Raw genomic sequence first — 6,000 nt, 5'->3', positions numbered from 1 at the left:
CTCCAGAAATATTTTTTTAAAAACATACATGTTTGTATTTTAGTTTTCATGTTTATTTCACAGCAAATTATTTGGGGCAGGGGGTTGAGACTAAACCCAGGGGTACTTTACCACTAACTTACATCCCCAGCCCTTTTTGTTTTGAGACAAGTTCTCACCAAGTTGCCCAGGATAATCTTGAACTTGAGATTCTACTGTCTCAGTCTTCTATAAACATGAACAACCATGCTTGGCTGAAAATGTATTGTAAAACAGTTGTAGTATAGTGTCATCTGATAAGTGCTGAGATAGGGAGAGTACTGAGTGACTAATTGAAACTATGGCAGTATTTTATGGCAGATTTAAAAATCAATGTGGAAAGCAAATATTTTCACTTGGTCAAAATTTCTTAAGACCTAGTAAAATGATATAATCTTGTACATACTGAAACAGCCCTTACGAAGTTAAACAAAATGCATAGAATTGAATTTGCATAACTTTCACATGTGCATGTCATGACCCTCCCAGATTCCCTGACATACTAAGCTCAGGTAAGAGACGATGCTAGTGTTAGGAAAGCGTCAGTGAAGCTGGAGAGAGGTCAATGGATATTAAAGGAATATCCATCAAATATTTTGATGGTTACTTGGATATGAGGGAATAACAGTCAATGATACCAAGTTTACCAAATAGCAAGTTTATAACATATGTTGTCATTATTACCAGAGTAGGAAAAGCAAGAATAGTTTTTGGAGGCAAAAAGGTAGTAAATATGGCTTGGGACATTTTGAGTTTGATTTGCTTATCCAGTGCTGTATGTATATGTTTGGTGCTTCAGTAAAAGCTATGAACTAGGCATAAAAGACTAGGACAGAGTAATTGAAGGCAGATAATAATTAAAACCAGGGGAAAGTGTAGGGCTATGGAAGAGGAGCAGACTGCCAAAAGGATCAGTTCAGTTTCAGGTCTCTCCCATATTAGTATGGGAAGGAGCAGTGGACAGTTTTATATCCCTTCAGCTTTAATTTGGACAGAGCTGGAACAAATCCTCTATATATTTCAAGGTCATGACACTTCACAAAAAGAGCAACTCCCAGAGACTACCATTGAATCATTCTATATTTAATTTATGGCTATGTAAGCATCCCCTTTTAAAAGTAAAATATTCTTTTGAGAAACAGCATGAATATGACCAATTGTTCAGGAAGCAACAGATCTAAGAACGGAGTGAATTAAAATCTGTCCTCACTCTAAAGTGTTGTCATAAAACATAAAAGTCATCTCTCACAGTAACTTTGTGCACCACTCCCAAATTCCTAGGGTTGCAGCATGCAGATAGTAGCATGGGTTATAGGTTCCAGATATCCCACTTATGACATAGATGACCTGAAGCACACAAAATCCCCTAGTCCCCTGCCCCTAGTTTTTATCCAGGAGGCCTCTAATTGATTTGATCTCTTCCTTGATTCGTGTTCCTTGACTTGCCACACATTCGTGTTCCTTGAAATGCCAATGTCTCGGCTTGGCACCAGAATCACGAGCCACCACACAGCTTTGTAGGTTCAAACAGCAATTCTTTATTCCCGCTCTCACACCGCCTCCACACAGGTCCAGGGGCAATGGCGTTTTGCCGTCTGCTCGCACAATTCACCTACTCCACGAGGCTATCTCCAAATCCCATTTTAATCTCACGAGAACTCAACGGGAACAAGCAGCAGGAACACCCTAATCCCAGCAATAATCTTCAACTTCCAACTTCCCTAAAACCCATTGTCTTAAACTGGCAATGCCTTAAACTCAAGGAGCCGGTTACTTCCTCAAACCTGATCAACTCTAAACCCGGATCCGCCTTGGTCCTTGAGCAAGGTCACCTTATTAAAGCATGCATGCAATGTCCCATTGAATGTCCTCTAAGCAGCATGGGGTACGCTTGGCAAGGAAATTTCGATGCGTCATTCCTACTTGGTAATGGCCCTCAGCACCTTTGCTGTTAAGGGCTATCTTCTTATTTCTGGGCACCATCCCATAAACTGAACTTCAGTCTTCTCTTTTTTGATCACCTTAGTATTGTTTAGAAGCAATGAAATTTTCTTCCTGTGGCATTGTGTCAGTGTTCAAACAGCTTCAGATTTTGGAATATTTTGGACTTTAGATTTTCAGATTAAATAATCTGAGCATTACAGGATGCTCAACCTGTACTAAAATAAGTAGTTTATATTTTAGTAATTTTTAAAAATAAATTTAAATATGCAGAAAATCTTCAAGAATAGTTTAAAGAACTCACATATGCCCTTTATCCAGATTCACCAAGTATTTAAATTTGCCCCTTTTTTCCTTTTGTTTCCTCTTTTCACATATATATTGGGACTAAGTTGGAGATAAGACACCTTTGACCCTATACACTGCACAGTGCTTATTTTAGATAAGCTTCCTTTTATGTAACCACAGTTCAGTTTTAAAAATCATAAAATTTGACCCTGATATAATATTATTTTATAATCCATAGTCCATATTCAAATTTCATCAGTTGTGCCAATAAAATTATTAATAATAATTTTGAGGATCCAAATCAGGATCATACATTGCATTTATTATCACATTTCTTAGGTCTTCAGTTTGGAAAAATACCTAAGATTTTATCTTCTTTAACTTGACACTTTTGAAAGGTATGGTCTAGTTATCCCAAGAATGGCCTTCAGTGTGGGTTTGTCTTTTTTTCATAAGTAGATTTGGATTCTATATTTTGGCAAAACTTCCTAAGAAGTGACGGTTTCATTGATTTTGTGAGTTGAAGGGAATTGTTCTATTGTAATTGGGCTGTTCTAATGTTGAATCATTTTACTTATCTCAAATTCAGTTATTGAGTCAGCTATTTTTACCTGGAATATATACATCAACAAAAAGAAAGTTAAAAGAAGGGTTTGTGTGCCATCCAAACCAGAAGCATATCACCCTGTCGGGTAGAGTTTTAGTGACTCTTGATTTGGTTGGATGTGTGTGTGGGGGGGTGTTAATATTTTACAGTAGACATTCTGAGACACGTTCTAACATGAACTTTGTGTTAATAGAAGAATGTGCTTGCCAAAGGTTTAGACTACTAACCTCTATATCTTGGCAGTGTCTTAGATGAAGGCTGAAACAAGACACCTAGGTTAAAATGCAAATTCTAATAGTCATTCTTTAGAGTGGGTTCAAGAAGGTTACAAACCCCAGAAAAGTCCAGATTTGAAGTCACTTTAAACAATTATCCTAGAAGACACTAAGAGTTCTTCAGATAGTTTCAAGTTATAAGAATGTATAAGCACAGACTAACACGGGCCCCAGATCATCAACAACATCTAGGAAAAGTGGAAAAGAATCCAGCCTATCCATGAGCTTTTCCTTGAGCCACTCAGGGAAGATGTTCACATCCAAAAAGAAGCTGGTAAGTTGGGTTTTTTATTTTTATTTTTTACATGTTAGCTATATAGATTTTCTTTAGAGAGTGTGATTTTAGTTTTCTCTCAGTAAATGTTTTTGTCCCATAGTCTGGCTATGTTCATTGAGAGCCCTCTGGATGAGGTCGACTCTGCCTGGCCATTGCAGTCATGAGCCAGGATGGCCAGAGTAGGTTGAAACAGGTATAAGCAGCTCTATCCTCAAAGAGAGGTGTCAAGTCTAACAAATAAAACTATAGAACATCCTGTTAAATTTGAATTCAGAAAAAACAAAAGCCAAAAATTAAAAACAAAAAAAATGACTTTTTCATATAAGTATGTCTGAAACACTGAGTCCTGCATCTCATGTCGACCCTGCTCTTAGAGCAAACCCAGCCTGCTTTTCTTTGCCTCTCAGAGCTGCTTGGAAGAGCTCTGCGGTGAAAATCCCCCCTTGGGCCTTCCGTACCACCTTTTTATGCTAATGGGTCATCTGGTTTCCAGGCTATTAGAGGCAGTACTTTGTGATGGGCAGGAGACTGTCAGAGGTAAACCTGCAAGATGAACAAAGAAATCGCTTGGCAGCAAGGGAAGAAAAGGAACAACTAAAAACAATCAGATATAAGAATTAAAATGGCATAGATGGATATGGCCACCACAGAGTAAGAGGACCAAGTGTTTTTATCTTCCCAAGGGAATTACTTTAATGAAGCCCTTACTGTCACTGGTGTTTGACATGAAAATCGGAGACAACAAGAAGAATTCAAATGATGTTTAGAATAGCATTTAATAATTCTTCAACATACTTTTTGGAAGTATTAACAGAATAAATTATAATTAAATAGATACTATTTACAAAGGCAAATCAATATATGATGCATGTCATGAAGACCTTAAAACCAGTTAAAATCTAAAATGACATTGTTTGGGCATTTAATAAAAGGAAAAGCTTCAATGTAGGCAAAGTCAACCATCTAGAACAAATTGTTTCCCGAGACTTCTAAACTGTAGACATTTTCCTGTTATTTCTTATATTATTGGTATATTTCAGTGATCGTGTTAACTGAACTGGAATTACATGAAACATTTCCTTAACATCTTATTTTCCTTGGCATACGGGGACTGAGTTCTCTCCAAACAATTAGCCTTTGAGGTCATAATTTCAACTGACTCAAGTCCTACCTGTTGCCTTAAAAGTAAGAGTTTAACAAGCTTTTAGAAACCCTGGGATCCAGAAATTCTGTCTTAAGTCATTCTGTTGGGGTGAGGAAGGAAGAGAAGGTGGGCTGTTTTCATTTCCAAAAGAAATTTTCTTTAAAGAAGAATTGACCCCTAGGGGTCCTTTCAAAGCCAGGAAACTTTCCTGAACTAAAATATCATTTAATTAATACCCATGTTCTATAAATTTTTATATCTCCGTTTTTCAAGGAAAGATAAATATGTCTCAAAGCTGGGCTGTGCAGATGGACAGAATTCTCTTAAAGTAGGTCCTTAAAAAGTGGAATATGGATATAGACACAGTGAGACAGTCAAGTGTCAAAAGAAATCTGTCGGCTTTTCAGCAGTTGAATAATTCAGAAGATGTGCATTAAGCCAACTTCTTAATTTCCCATTTCCCCCCTTTCTAATTCTTTCCTTTTCATCCTGTGATCTTTCTTCTCTCTCCCTCAAAGCTATTTGTTGCAGAGATGCCCTGGAAAGCAGGTGGTCTTCCTTATATGACAGCATCTGCTGCTCAGAATGAGAGGCGAAAGATCTAAAGGCAAAGGAAATGAAACCCGCAGTCCTATAAATACCTTTAAAAAAATAGCCTTGTTTTTGATTATTTTTCGTTGAATCAACTGGAACATTTTTATTGTTCACAATAAAACAAATTGTCTAAAGGCAACGATCCTCCCCCTTTTGTATTTCTGATACTAGGGTTTGTTGCTTTCCAACCATTTTCTGGATCAGGTTTCTTCCCTAAGATTTTACAAATGGTGTGGGTGGCTGCAAGCCCTCTGAAGGGTTTTCTTAAGCCATTTGTTAATAATATCCTCTCAGCATTAAACCCAGCCTTTATAGTTGTGATTGTTGGTGAAGCTTCAAGGGCACAGTGGTGTTTTTTATTCTCTCAGCCCTAGAGGAGAAAAGAAATCCCAGGAGGACTTTTGGCTGCCTTATTATCATCCAGAAACAAGAAATCAGAGAGCTGAAGCTGGAAGGCTGAATATTTTCTTTTTAAAGCTGTCTAAACCTGAATGGACAGTGTGGCACAGCAGAAAGAACAAGGGCTCAGGGATCATAGGGACCTGAATTGAAATCCCAGGTCTGCCACTTACCAAATGTGTGACACTGGTCAACGGAAATTTTACACTTTAGGTTTTTACCTGCAGGTAGGTAAAATGTATGATGTGCCTTATTTTACAGGTGGGAGAGATTTCTGACCTCAGTTTCCTCAAGTAGCTATATTGTACCCATATCACAGGGTTACTGGAAGGATCTCACAGAGCTTGTAATTTGGGCCTTAAACATTAGCTCCCTGTAAGCATCACCTCCACCTTTTTTTGACTATTTGTCTATCCAGTCCACAAGGTCATCCTCATGCACCCACGTGATAGAGGGC

The sequence above is a fragment of the Ictidomys tridecemlineatus genome, chromosome 4, assembly GCF_052094955.1.
Source record: "Ictidomys tridecemlineatus isolate mIctTri1 chromosome 4, mIctTri1.hap1, whole genome shotgun sequence".
In the NCBI taxonomy this organism is placed as follows: Eukaryota; Metazoa; Chordata; class Mammalia; order Rodentia; family Sciuridae; genus Ictidomys; species Ictidomys tridecemlineatus.
The sequence above is the reverse complement of the archived record's forward strand: the minus strand, read 5'-3'. Positions refer to the sequence as shown.